This window comes from Opisthorchis viverrini, assembly GCF_000715545.1.
Source record: "Opisthorchis viverrini unplaced genomic scaffold opera_v5_1, whole genome shotgun sequence".
In the NCBI taxonomy this organism is placed as follows: Eukaryota; Metazoa; Platyhelminthes; class Trematoda; order Opisthorchiida; family Opisthorchiidae; genus Opisthorchis; species Opisthorchis viverrini.
The window spans coordinates 261,818-277,258 of record NW_008751657.1 but is presented as its reverse complement, the minus strand read 5'-3'; positions in this window follow the sequence as shown (position 1 = coordinate 277,258).

Here is a 15,441-nt window from a genome sequence, read left to right as displayed (position 1 = left end):
CCCAACTCAGGGAACCAGTGATCACTTTCCAGAATGGGGACCACCACTAATCGAGGAGACATCATCAATGCGTTGTTAAGGCGCGTAGCGATGGGTTGGTTGTTGTGTTGCCCAACTCAGGGAACACACCAGTGATCACTGTCTAGCAGGTTATTCTTCTTCTGTTATAATGATAAGTTATATCCCTAATTTATTACTTGAAAGAATTTCGGTTCACCTATCCGGTGCCTTATTTTCACTTTTACTCTGGGTTGACGAACTGAATGCCGTACATTTCTGATTTAAAGAAAATAGTTACTTACCATGTTGACAAGTAGTTAAAGTCAAATGTGCCAAAACTACAATGGGTGCACGCGGCACTGTCCCCTCACTTGAATGCCACTATCAGGTGGGACATAGTTATCACTATTGGTTCCTGCATTCAATTCATTGTCTGTGAGCATAAAACTCACGGCGTACGAATATGTACCTCTTGAAGCACACAGGTAACCGGCAAGTTTTCGGGAAGACAGTCGTGTCTATTTTTCTGCGGCGAGTGCCACGTCAATCGAGATTTGGGTAGGCCTGAAAATACACTATGCTTGGCGAATCTAAAAATTAATGTGACGCAAGGCATCAGACGTTGGTCTGTGTGTAATGATAGGCAACCGATAGCTGATTGTGTCCGTCAGTTGGCGAATGAATGACTCTGATTAAGAACTAATCGTTATTAGGTAGTCTGGTGGAAACGCTGGTAGGGTGTTATATTTAAACAATGTACGGCGGTCTCTGGAGTATTGAACCAAATGAAACATGGGCGACATTACGGAGCACATTCATTGGAAGACGATCATTGCAAACGAGAGATAAAGCTTGATTCGGCTGCGTGGCTCGTCGAAAATAGATTAGTGTGCAAATGAGATTATTTGGGTAGAAATGGTAAATTCATATCCGGCAATATCTGGCACAAAAGCTACGTCAGGCCAAGTGACCAGGTTCCAGGTTTGGTCGGATTTCCACAAAAATGGGGACTCGATCAATTGAGTTTGTCAGTAATTCGAGACTTGATCAGCGTTATACGGTGGCTCAGCTTTTGCTTGTCAGCAAATTAATTGTTGTTCTACCATGATCGCTGAGCAGATTTGTTGATAATAGCGTTGGCTCTTATGGTTAAGATACCGCCAAGCGTCCACACTCCTCTGTGTGAAAAGCATAATACACGGAAATTCATGTAATACATTTGACCTTGCAACTATTGTTCGTAAGACAATTTTCTCAAATCGACATCAACGTTTTGTTTTGTTTTCATAAATTCAGTACATTCCTTGAGAAAGACCTGAGGAGACCGTTGCTTTAGATCCTCAAGGTTTTACAACCAGAATCATCGCCAGCCGTCCATAAACAACCAGCGAAGATGCTGGTGGTTGGGTTGCATGTCTACAAGACCAGACCAGTAAAAGTGCAATGAGCAACTCTAAACCAAAGGCAACCGCCTCGATGCGTCTCTCGTCTTCCTCAAGTGCACCTGGCCACTTGCCTAGAGTGCGGATAAAAGCATGTTGCATACTCCACAGGTGATTTTTTTGACATCCTGAGGACATGTCACCTTGTGGGGTTTGCAAATATTTTCTTTTGGCTGGTACTATTTTCCAGAACGACTACCATCATCTGCTCTTGGCTTGCTCTCTTTATTACAAATTCTAAGAGAGTGAAAACGAATGTTTACCCTTAGAGCGTCTTGTTCCTTGCTTGTGGCATCGCCATCAACTTACCGTGATTGGGTTTTATCTATTTGAAGCTTTTAGGGGATACGCTGTGATCTAACAGATCTTGCACACCTGTCTGTACCGATTCTGTGGTGACTGAATCTGCCTTCGGTTCCCGATTGATTTCGGATAATCAGACCCCTACGCCTCCTCCGAAAATGCACATCCCTAAACAACTTGCAGTCTATTTAGCCAGACACCGTTCACATAACCATCTCACGCTACTACCTATACCAATCTTCAGTTCACTTCCCCTAAAATTATTCTTTCGGTTCATTTCACATGCCTATCCCCATTTCCTTTCTGCCATCCAGTTATCATCACCAGCCAACCATCTGTTCTGTCTCTACCGCCCGTGTTTCTCGCTCGTGAAGTTCCGAATATATTTGCACCTGTCCCATCCTGTTTGGCATTTTGCCAAACAACTCCCCAAAGCTTTGTCGGAATTTCGATGAAGTCACTCATTAGTTTGGTCCTTTGCACCACTTATCCTTGTTGGCTATCAACATCAGGTAGTTTGCCAATATTTTGCGAGGCAGTCCTACTTGGTTCCTGTGTTTTCACACTCTGACCTCCAACCTCAGTCTATTCCTACACACTTACAAAAACCTAGTACAACAATGTACTCATCCTTTCTCCAGCCTCCCTGTTCATGTGGGCCTGCTTATCATGAAATGCCCTCTGGCACAAAAAAGGCGAATGCCAGGACTGACAGTAAATCAACAACACCCTGTCTTATGGGAGCGGACGTTGAAAAGCAAATATCTTACAACATTCTCTTCTCAGTGCTTATCAAGGCAAAATTCATACGACAGGACATCTATAGAAAACTGAAGCGTTAGTTGTCAATGAAATCTGACCGCATAAAGTGAGAAAGTCTGTACGAACGGTTGGCTTCAGGCTCAGTTGATCTAAATCATCGCATCTTTGAAAAATCGGCAACATTGTGCATGAGGTTACCCGGCAAGGGCTATTTCTCATCACAGTGGGGAAACAGTAGTTCTTAAGTTGACACAATGATCGTAAACCAGAATATCACCGTGCGTTCTGTCGATCAGTTAATCAAATATCGGTGGTCTTCAGGGCTCAAGAAGGACCAATTAAGACCAACTGAGAAAGCGACAGACCACCTAACTTCATGCGTTCTGGTTGCGGTCACCAGAATAGCATCACACTTATCAGAGACGGTGATGCAACTCGCTCCCGCTGGTCGGAAAAATGGAATGAGCTCAAAAATTCAGTGCCGCTTGTTCGACGGACCGAAATCTTGTCGACTTTAGCAAGTTGTTCATTCGAGCATTACATTAACGTTTATTACCCCCAGCTTTCCTCTGAGTGAGTTTATTTAAAGTCTGTTCCAGCCACCATAACTTCGTTGGGGTGATCAAGACAACCGTTAGTGATTTTGTACTTGAGGGAATTTAACGCAAAACGGTGCACCCAAATCTGGGTTGTGTGCACAAAATTGCTTGATCTGTGGGGGATGAACCATCATCAAAATCCGTGTATGCAGTGTTCCGCGTGCGCGTACGATCCTATGTCATGAACGACGGCTGATATTTAAACGAGGGTAGACAAAATTTAGGGTATCTTTCGACTCATATCTGACGCATACCTGACAGTCTGCATGTCGGCTCGGATATGGCATCCCAGTCCCTCAGGGCCAGTTTCACGTCTATGCTTGATATCTGCCGACCAATCTTTGCACGGAAGGCACGGACAGACTTTTGGTTCCGAAGTTAGGGACAGGACAGATATGTCCGTTGTGGTATTTGGACACTCGGTTTTAGTCTGTGCATACAAGCAATGACGCACGCTATGTGAATATCAAAGTACAATTCTAAAACTTAACACCCAGAAACCTGTATTGGCCGCTATAATACGATTGCGGCATGTCAGGTAACAAAGTGACTCGTGGAGTAGCTTGGTGTACACCTCGTCTGAATCCACCCGCACCAATCCTCAGGCCGGCTTCTACCGTTCAGCTGGTTTCTGCCGCCTGGGATGTATCTCGCTCTTAGGATCAGGAAACAAAACGTAAGTCCTGAATCGGAAGGTTCTGCATAAAAGCAGCTTAACGTGTTTGTGGTGGACCAACAATAACCGATAAGTTTAGTTTGCTTTTGCGCAGATCCTTGTTTTTCGCCGTCTGTATTGCGCGTCCCCCTCTCCCCAAAGTGTTTGATGCTGCATAGTGCAGTGTTGGTCGGACATATGCGAAATCATTTTGAAAAAGCGAATTCCGGAAAAGCAACACCGGCAAATGCTGCACACAAGTTTCCGGAGATTCCAAACTGTGCGGACAGCACGTGCATTTTCCGACCATTTTATTGGCGCCGGAGCCGGTGACAGTTCATATTTTAATCAACTTGGAATCTCTAACGAGAGATACGCTATTCCTTGCAATGCAGCGAAGTGGTTTGCCTGGCCGGTGCCATTTATGGATTCTTCGCGTTTGTTTTTCCCTTTCGTCTTCATGACGCGTATAACACTAGCTCATGGTATGATGCCACAAGTACTCTGCGGCCGTTGCCTTCATTATCCGCATGCCAGGATGTGAGCACTGCGGTTCAGTATCATCGGGGATTTGAACGTCCTGTATCGATTGAATATTTCCGGCAAACATAATCATTAAGGTTCACTAGGAGCAAAATAGTTTGCCCACCAGGGAGATACCATCCAATTGTAAGCATTAAGTAGTTATTACCCGTCAATTCTTCTGACGTCTTTACCCCCTACTTGTGTTGCGTGCAACTACTGAATCACGTTCACCAACTTAGGTGGCTCAGCATAAGGCTCGTGAAAATTGATGGTAACAGCCTGACTTGCCTCAACTCATATTGTTCGTACTCGTCAAATGCGTTAACTGTTCACCTCTCAACGAGTTTAACAGTCGTTTGCAGTTCATCACGCTTTTCTAGTCGTACATATGTTCCAAAAGATGACAGATAAGGACCCTTATATTTCTGCTAATAGGCTTCCTCACCGTTGTAAAACTGTGGAAGCAGTAGAACTTAGCGTATTGCCTGCCATGCAGTAGAAAAAAACCGCTCTCACAGCCCACGACAAAGCACCGCACTAAACGACTAATAGTCCACTTGACTTATAATACACAAAAAGTTACTCAGATCTATATTACCACGATTGAAACAAATCAGTTTATATAGAGTTTGTAACCTGGAGGATAATAAAGCGGCACTGTGTGTGTGTGAGTGAGTGTTCTTCCGGATACAGTTATGTCATTAAGATAGGCACAAGCGTCTGTGGCAATCTTCTCCACCCTATCAATTATCCGGCGAAAAATCGCAGCGGCTAAATTTATTTCATTTGATGGACGTATACAAGTGGAGTGGCAATAGGGGTAGCTGTGTTCAATTAAAGACTTTGTGACTCGTCCGATTCAGTTTGGTATGCATTGTGGGGAGGTTTGATCGTACCTTGAGGTTATGTTGCGTAAACCGTTTATACAGGGCAGTGGTTGCATGTCAACTAACGAACACTGATCCAAAGTTGGTTAATGGCCATCAGGTATAAGGGAGGAGGTATCAGGACTCGTGAACAGTTGCATGACGCAGTTTACAACTGCAGTTCCCTGCGTAGTAATTTCTTATGTTCTTATCTTCGGAAACCGATGCTGATATTCGTGCCAATGGGTTATCTCTTGTAAAAGCGATCTGCAGGAAGACGTAAATGTTTGCCATTTTCTACATTTTATGTAATGTTCACTTATCACTCTGTCGCCTGACTGCCGGCAATAGGCGTCCACTCTCTTCTGGGGTCCTGATTAAAGGTCGCGACTCATGATCCTGTTCACAAATCCATTTGCTGGAGCGTTAGATTAACCACGACCTCTCCCTCGCCGGTAACAGAGAGATAGAACTAAATCGTATTCAACGTTCTCAAGAACACAGACCTACACTATGTGACCGCGTCAACTACCACAGTATCATTCACATAGCGCAAATACTCGGTTCAAAGGAAGTAAGCTGTCATAAACTGGACGTAACTGTTCAAACTTGGATACACGGGTGGAACGATATAGAGAAATGTCCGACAGAGTTCGGCAGAGCACCGCAACACGGGTGATTGACTAATTCAAGGGCAACTTAACAAGCGGGTTCGAAGTGGTTTGTGTGGCTTGTACGAAATGTGATTGCATCAGCGGAGGAGAGGGTATGCAAGTTGTGACTAGCTGTGTCTCACGTAGACCCGAGAATACCTGGTCGCCAGAAGCCAAAAACCAAGGCTTAGTTCAAGTGGAATCGACTTTGCTTAGTAAACAGGCCTTTGTCATGAAGTTCCATTCTAACTATCATTCCATGTCTTCTAACTGGGAGACCCGAACAGGAAAGCGGTTTCGCATACAAGCAGATAGATGAAAAATGTAGGGGAAATTGCACCACTGGGCCAACATACTTTTATGCGTACACACGAAACGACCGGGGAGTTGGAATATTCGTAACACTAGTAAAACGCTACTCGAGTTTCTCAAGTAGTTCATAGCTATTTCATTAGAAACCTCTATCGCGCTTCTCCCCAGTGCATTGTGGGCTTTCATATATTACATGTCAGGAAGCCAAAAGAGATTAATCATATGAACAGCATGACACCTTTGCAAAAATGTGAGAGCAGTAGCCACAGCGTAGCGGGGTAGGTAGATGTTCTGCGACGTGTGCGCGACGTCGGGTGGAAGAAAATACACTGAACAGGGACAGGGGTGAAAAAACTACAAGAATGGTTTCAGTTCATATCCTAAAACGTATACGAAGGCAATGGTAACCAATAACTTGCAGGAGTTTGAAAAGCAGGTGTCTGAAACTCAGGCATTGGATGCGACCATTGGTTTCAGCAGATGACGAAAAATTCGGATCATCTGATTCCTGGTGTTTGATCAGAAAGTTTTGTCTGATTCATCGTCGATCTCCGCAGTGAACCTGATGATTACCAAGCAGTCGGCCTGAAATTTTGCTGGATGTTCAAGGTCAGGATAGGGTCGGATACTGCAAACCTCAGCCACGCGGACACTGTCGTCTTTGTTCCAGCAATTGGTTTAATTGCAAAACCCTGAATCAGGAATTCACAAGTATCAATTTTGTATCTCAAATATGCACCAAAACGGAAGCCACCTATCTCTTGAGCGATGTTTCCTAATCTCTTACAACAATCTCTTACAACAGCATCTACACCCCAAAACCACAATCATGGAAAGAAAAATAGTCGCTCTCATGAGCTTTATTTGAACCCGAATTGCGACGGTTTAAAAATTCCCTAATGCCTGCATCCTGTGATTCCGACACCAAAATAAACGATCATTCACAGTCATCATCGCATTGGGCAAGATGGTAGTGTCATCTGGGTAGCCAGCACAAGGTCTCACTTGCCACATTATCAGTTAAGTTAGACGTCTCGAACCTCAGATACTTTAAGGAATTTAACACCGGTCGGCCCAGAGCAATGTTTTGTCTCGTACATCCCCCATCCGGCTTACAAGCGTTACAGAGGACCAACTGAACAAACAATTAAATGACGTGTTTGTGGGCGAGATTGGTCACCCCACACAGTCGGTTGAAACTCATGCGTGTTTAGTCGGTGAGGCTACTAACATCATTTTCGAACAAAAGTGGTTACAATGCTCTGATCACGAATGCTTAGAAACCATCTCTCATCTCTCGGACTCTATCTGCTTTGGCCAAATTAGGATAGAGCAGAATTTCAGCACATATAGTCAATAGAAAACGGGTAGCCCGAATGGCAATTTTGAACTTTTTGAGTTGTGATCTCCTGAAAGAGCACCATGAGAGCAGTTCAGCAGATAGCTAGGAAGGATCCGCAAGAAAATGCTCTGATTGTGTAGTGAACTACCACACACATAAGTATATTAACAAAAGCTTTTGTGTACGCTTAAATGTCTGATTGTGGGTTTATTCTATGGACGGATATGGGACAATGTAATACAGCAAATCGCCCCAGGTATTACCACGTCATACCAAATCGACGCACAGGAAGTACTACAAATCTGACGTGTAAATTAATGACTTTACATGGAACCGCCCAAGTAAATGTAGGTAGCTCTGGGCTTCAAAACACGAAAATTAGGAAGAACGGGCGATTTACCTTAAATGTCGCGGCGGCTTAAGGCAGGGTTTTCATATCTCAGATCTCTTGGCTCACGCACCACCTTGCGTAATGCAGTGTTCTAATCATCGGTATAATGTCCATTGCAGTCGACGGTTACACTGGAAGCCCTTGTGTAATCTCACTTGGTCCCACTTATCTACCCATCTGTCTATCTACCATTTATTTATCAACTTATATCAAATTAACCCAATGGGTTATATCTGCAGGAACAGGTAATGTAATCCCGCTTCTAGTAGGCGTGGTTTATTGATTGGTTTCAGTCATGAAGTGAAACCACTAGGAAGGATCCGCAAGAAAATGCTCTGATTGTGTAGTGAACTACCACACACATAAGTATATTAACAAAAGCTTTTGTGTACGCTTAAATGTCTGATTGTGGGTTTATTCTATGGACGGATATGGGACAATGTAATACAGCAAATCGCCCCAGGTATTACCACGTCATACCAAATCGACGCACAGGAAGTACTACAAATCTGACGTGTAAATTAATGACTTTACATGGAACCGCCCAAGTAAATGTAGGTAGCTCTGGGCTTCAAAACACGAAAATTAGGAAGAACGGGCGATTTACCTTAAATGTCGCGGCGGCTTAAGGCAGGGTTTTCATATCTCAGATCTCTTGGCTCACGCACCACCTTGCGTAATGCAGTGTTCTAATCATCGGTATAATGTCCATTGCAGTCGACGGTTACACTGGAAGCCCTTGTGTAATCTCACTTGGTCCCACTTATCTACCCATCTGTCTATCTACCATTTATTTATCAACTTATATCAAATTAACCCAATGGGTTATATCTGCAGGAACAGGTAATGTAATCCCGCTTCTAGTAGGCGTGGTTTATTGATTGGTTTCAGTCATGAAAGTGAAACCACTGGGATGAAATTCAAATGCTTCCCAAACGTCCAAACGCAGAACACATGGGACAGTTAAAGGATCATTATCCGTTGGGATGAGGATTTGTATTTGCCTCTTGGTTGGCCTGTCTTCTGACTGGTGGGTTTGCAGCTAAACTGGCGAATTGACCTATCCGGACCTCCGACCCAATCCTTGTGATTTTGCCTTCGAAGTGGTCCCGTTTCTGGGTTCGTTGATTTAAGGGCCGTAGCTGACTCAGTGTTACCATTGAGTTGGCGGTCCGTCGCTTGAATCGGTTCGCAGAGAGTCGATTTCGATGTGCCTATTAACCGAGTCGTTTACGATCTAACATGTATCGAGGGATTCGCTCTTATATCATTCACATCCGAATGCTACGGTCTTCACATTTTCTATATTGAATCTATGACCTTACTGGCCCACTGCGAAGACAAACAACCAAACGTGAAGTTGAGGGAATGCATAGGTAAAGAATCAATTCTAACAGGACACCCCAACATCAGAAGACTGGTCTGCCAACAGGCTCATCGGACAATTAGGGATCGACCAAGATTGAACTGGGTCAGTTGACCAATGATCAATCAACTCGAGCTCAACAAACACGCACTGTCAACTTCAACGAATTCTCATTCACTACGCATTGATAAGGTCATCTAAACTGGTGAAATGTTTCACACCAAAGTGCTCAGCTCAGAGGACAAACCATCTGAGCTATCAGTATTTTCTCGTATTCGAACTGTACAGAGAAGAGACCATTAATGTCAATGTGTTTACACTTGCTCCATTCTGTTTAGCAGTGGTATTGTGGATGGGGTGTACTCTAAGTCGTCATTATTAAGTCAGCCGGGTTAGCTCTCACTACATGAAACAGATCCTTGGGTCGCAGTAGATTCAAACTCAGAAGGTCATGATTCCAGTAGATTGACGTAACGCAGCATAATTTACCTTGAGCAATTTAGGTTTATTGCGTGCCAAGCGTGTGACCATTGTTTCCACTGACCGATATCATACGTGTGGATTCGCATGACTCACTTTGGACAACAATTAGTTTTGACTGCACCGTTTGCTCTGTGAAGCGTAATACAAGCCTTCAGCCACAGTAAGCCAAAAGAAATGCTAAACTGCGGAAAAGAATCAGAGATTGATTCATAAAACTGAAGACACATGGTTGTTTGTTACTGCCAGAATGACGTACTTCGTGACGCCAAGTTCACAACAGCAGAAAATTTACGAACTCACCTGAAACTACTTGGGATACTGTGGATAGCACCCATCGGGGTTGACATATTTCAGACCCCTGCCCATGCCGCTTGTTGTTACGACCAACGTTCCCATTCAACCGAAATCCTAATAGTACTACCTGCAACTAAATAGATTCTAAATGAAACGCTAAAGTTAAGCGCAATCGACTCATTTTGGTGCCATTCTTTGACTTAGCACTCTGACATTCGCACCGAAATCAGGCAGGATTATCGCCGACGCTCAGACACACAAAATTTCCCTCGAACCCTGTCAAACCCGCTGTTGACATGTGCTACAGATTGGACCAGTCAGGTGAGTAGTTTCTCCAAGTATAAAAATTCATTTGTTATGGTCAACCAATCGAATGCTGCTTACACTACTGTCCAATGCGGTTAGAGTTCCAACTTCCTATAAGGTCACCATCGGCCAGCAACTGGCTCGCAAACTGGTAGTGAGATGTGGGCCAATAAATTGATGTATTTATCGTATCTGCTTCATCTGCTGATGGGTCTACTCAGGGTTCAATCATGCGAACCTATTCCAGACAAACATCAATTCCGAGGTCGGTGTAGCCTGGGTGGACTCTCGTGGGAGAGGCAGGTTATATGTGGAGACTTCAGCACGGGTTATTATCAGAGTGTTACGATAGAGTACTGTGAACAAGTATGCAAGTCAGTACCGGATTGCTTTGGGTTCAATTGGTCGGTGAGTTGATGTTTTCCGCTTTAGGTCTGGTCAATTTTGTCTTCCCATCATTTACTTGAACCCTGTACAGTCAGGGATTACTCTCATCATCATAGGCATGATCTAACCATTGCACATCTGATTTACTGGTGTCTCTGGTTCAGTCATTGCAAACTTCAATTCAACTTCGGTCCCAATCGTATTTGTTCACTTACTCCGATACCATGAAATATGGTGATTCCATAAACAATACATCTAATTTCCCTAATAACGTAGGAAGCCATGAAGAGATGTCAAATTGACGATTCTGGCGGTTCCCTCCCAGAGGCTCTCGGTTACGATCTCAACCTCTACAAGATGACATGTTGCGGTAAGTTGGCAATGAACATTTTTGAGGGCATCTATTCCTATGTATTCATTACCTGTCCGAGGTATATAGAATTTCGGGTATCAGATAAATTAACTAACCTCCTTCCACATATTTCTACAAGCCGTTTCTGAAAACTCCTTTCTACTTCGCATCCCACTGATTTGTTGTCATTTCCTCTCACAAATATATGCATCTCGTCGGAAGCGCGCGTTCTGCTTGGTCGTCTGAATTGGTTGGGGAAACACTGAACCCGGAATGCTTCCTACCATAACACGTGGTTTATGAGATATCGGTTTGCATATTGTTCGTCCGGTCGGTTTGTTGGTTGACTGTTTGTTCATTAGCTCTACGGAGTTCAAATTGTCCTCGACAATTCCCCAGATCTCTAAACCACCGAATAAACTGGTGAACGTGAATTGAGTGTGGTTCTTGCAACCCATAAAACGATCAAGTCCACCTCAAAACGTATCTCGCTTGGGTATCTTCTCATTTCAGTGCTAAATTTAGAGCCATATCACTCTAGCACAATTCCTGTGATGCTAAGAGACTCACATCTCTCCATTTCTGAGAAGCGTGCTCGCGGGTTCATCAAACGGTAAGCGGCGAGAAGAGGAACTTACACCAGAGCAGTAAAAAGGGAACAGGAGCATGATTACTGACGGGATGATGAGGAAGTGGGAAATGGAATACCGATATGACTTAGAATGCTTATTCTACTAATACAGCCGATGATATTCCTAGTATCTGCTATTCGTGAGGAGGCTTATTACAACCCATAAATTTATAACCAACAGAGGTGGAAGACTGTGCGAAAGAACATACGGCGAGGAGAACTATTTTAGCCGTGAATCTGTGTGACATCATTCGGTTTGTCAGGCGTCTGGGATCATCTTGTTGTAAGGAAATGTGGTGTGGAAATATACGGACAGATAATAGCATGTAAAGAAAGGGAAAGTGATGCTCAGTGCTATCCAAGTCGCACAAAGCCTTAGCACTCTCAAGACGCGCACATCACGTAAACGTGTACGTCATGCATGAATCGATGTGAAAGACATTGCAAGGCAACAACACACGGTGCCACACACCTTGCCTGAAAATCTTGTACGTACGTAGGGAGCCCAAAATCACAACACAACCCTATCAATGACTGAACCTATGAAAATCCAGTCTGTTGAGCAACGGTCTTGCTGAGTTGAAGAATGTAGATATTTATACTACCACCGCACCAAATGACACGGTGAACAAACCACTGGTAGTTGACCTTATAACATCCCAAGATAAATGGATATTATCAACGTCATCATGAACGATTCAGAGATGGACTATGCCATCAGTCGTTTCTGGGATTTGTTCACCTCACTGGTTTTATACAACACAGTACTTTCCAGATGAACCAAGTGAACTTCAGACGTGATTTGAGTCTGCAATACTTTTGCGATATTTCGCATATCGTACCAACTGAAACATGAGGCAGCCTGGTGCAGCGCATCCAGTGGCTCGAGAGCATCGTAAACGAGAGATTCAGCTGGGTGACTGGTGGGTCTCCAGTCAAAACAAAATTGGTTTGCGAACGAGTGTAGTTCGCTAATTCCTTGACGAATACTCGGAGACTGTGCCTATCTGATAAAACCCAGGAAGGGCAAAACCGGTCGTGGGCTGTCGAAGAGTTTCCAACAAACCTGAGTTGTGTATTTCGGCAAAAAGGAACTTCAGACCGACACCTAGCACTGATCAAGTCGACTAGTCATAAAAAATTTCACAGATTGGTTCGCTGACTACCTAAAGCCCGATTATACTGGTAGTATACTCACTTGAACTGACAAGGTTCTGTCGATGCGAAACGTTCAGCAAGAAATCTGAAACAACTCCAGTGAATCTATGCTCGCCCGTGCATTTCGTGCTCCGTACCCTTCTATGGGGCGGAGGAAGACTTGGAAGTCATCTCAAGCCCGTTTGAAGCAAAATGCAGATTGATGGTAAATAAGATGAGTGCGCCGTTGTGATCCTTTGTTTTTTATCCCTAGTTACACTGCGTGTCCCCGTATTGACTTGTTATTCAGAAAGCAACATAGGGTCCAGTCGGAACCTTCCAGAGGTTTCCCATTTATCACAGTCTTTTTGTAGAGTTCGGAAAAGCAAGACCACTTGCATAACTGCGTAATTTTATGGTAATCCACCATATCACCGGCACCATAAATATGCCTTCCGGATCGTCAGAAGCTAGTTATTTAGACTGGCAGATGCTTTAAACCAAGGACACCCACTGGTGTGATGGTTCACCTCAGTAGGATTGCAGCCCGAGTTTCAACCATGTATTTCGCTTTAATGACGGCTCTAGTGGAAAGAAGGCCGAATCCGGAGAATCTGGTTCAAAATTCCGGATCATCCGTTAAGCAACACTCATTTGTTGGAAAGGTAAATCTGGCAATTCGATCTACTCGAGGAACAACCAGGTCTAAATTAATTGATAATCATGGCTGGTGTTTTCCTTCACTTTCCGGCTACAGCACATTTGAGTCTTTCGCGTTCAGGTTATTTCAATGCTTCAGTGCTTCTTTGGATTGCTCATGTTCGCCTATTCTTCTACGTCCTGTCCAAACTGTCCTTCAGAGAGTTTGCAAGGTCTTCAGCACGCGAATAACTGTTGCTTGGTCACCTTGTGTCCGTGTGGACCCGTCTGAATGCTATGCAAAGCGTTTAAACTGCACCACGAATACGCCAATCAGGCTCATCAAAACCGCTGTCTTTAACCTCGCTTGAGTTACAGTGACACATCGCCATGTGGACGAATAAGGCCCACTCCAAACGTAAAGCCAACCTTCCCACCTAAACTGATCGTGTGAAACGTTCATTTGGGCGAACGAACGAACCATTTGATTGTGGTCGAATGTTTTCACTGAGGTGCGCCTTCCCTATGCAGGGGTCACCAGACTTGTCCAACAGTCCTCATATATCGAAATGCGATGTTCAAGTGCACGCAGCAGGGACATTCGCATAATCGTTGAAAAACCAACGCATTCAGGCAGCAACCTAAGCTTTTCAACTTGCGTTGAGATAGACTATAGCTCGCTTGGATGAAGTGAATTTCGTTTTTAGCGAAATACACTCACTTGCAAACTGATTTGGTTTTTCGAGAGACTCACCTGGAACCCAACTGAATCTCTCGGTTTTGATGTTTCCAGGCAACTGATTGTGCAGCACCAGGCAGTATCAGTCGCTTTGATATACGGGATATCGCGATACATGTATATTTTTGCAATGCACTAATCATAAGGTTGCCGAAAACTCATCGACAGCCCACGACCGGTTTTGCCCTTCTCGGGGCTCATCAGGTGGGTGCAGTCCCCGAGTTCCCATCAATCTTATGTTCTACCTGAAACCAGATTGCACGAAATTAGCGAAATACACTCACTTGCATTTGAATTTCGTTTTGTTCAACTAGCACTTGGGCTCTCGACTGCTTCGGATGACTTAATTTTTTGGGAACTGAAGCAATTCATATTCCTCCACGCATAGATTTAACTACGTGATTAGTAAAATGCACTCGTTTGCAAACCACCTTGGTTTTCCGGAGTACTCATTTGGAACCCAGCTGGATCTCCCACTTATGATTTTCTTGAGCAAATGGATGTGCTGCAAGAGTTTTAGGCAACCTTATGAGTAGTGTATCAATTCTTTTTAACTGCCTAAACTAAGCCAGTAATGCCGAACACATGCTATTCAACAAAGCTCTGTGCCGGACCGAAACACGGACAACTCTTTGTGAGGCAGTGATTCAACGCGGCGAATCGGATCTACCTGTCACCTTAGTCCTTGATAGCTCAGGACAATGCGATAGAGTGATTTTGCCTATAGGTTCGAGAATTTAAGCCACTTGGAACTCAAAACACCTCCCTCAGTTTCAGCAGGTGCACCAGTTAACCGTGACAAATTCACTTGTCGTTAGAATCCACCTAGGAGTGAAGTGGTCACACACCAATCGCGATTGAATTCACTGGGTAAACCTTATAATACGACAGTCCTTTCCTGGATCACATTTGGCTTCTAGCTGGAATCTATGGAGATCCAAGCTCTCCAATGAACTAAGAAAGTATGGCTAGGAAAAATACAAACCCCAAATTCTTGCGGTGCCTGATTTTGACTTTCTTATGATTGAGATGTGAGTGATGTATGACTGGTAATCGTGAGGAAAGCGTACAACAACTGAAGTTCTCCACTGAACTGCATGCATTGCAGCAATTCTCGTTACATACCTCCTTGAGTTGATAATCTTAGCGCGTGTAGCGGCCACATTTATCACAGTCTTTTTGTAGAGTTCGGAAAAGCAAGACCACTTGCATAACTGCGTAATTTTATGGTAATCCACCATATCACCGGCACCATAA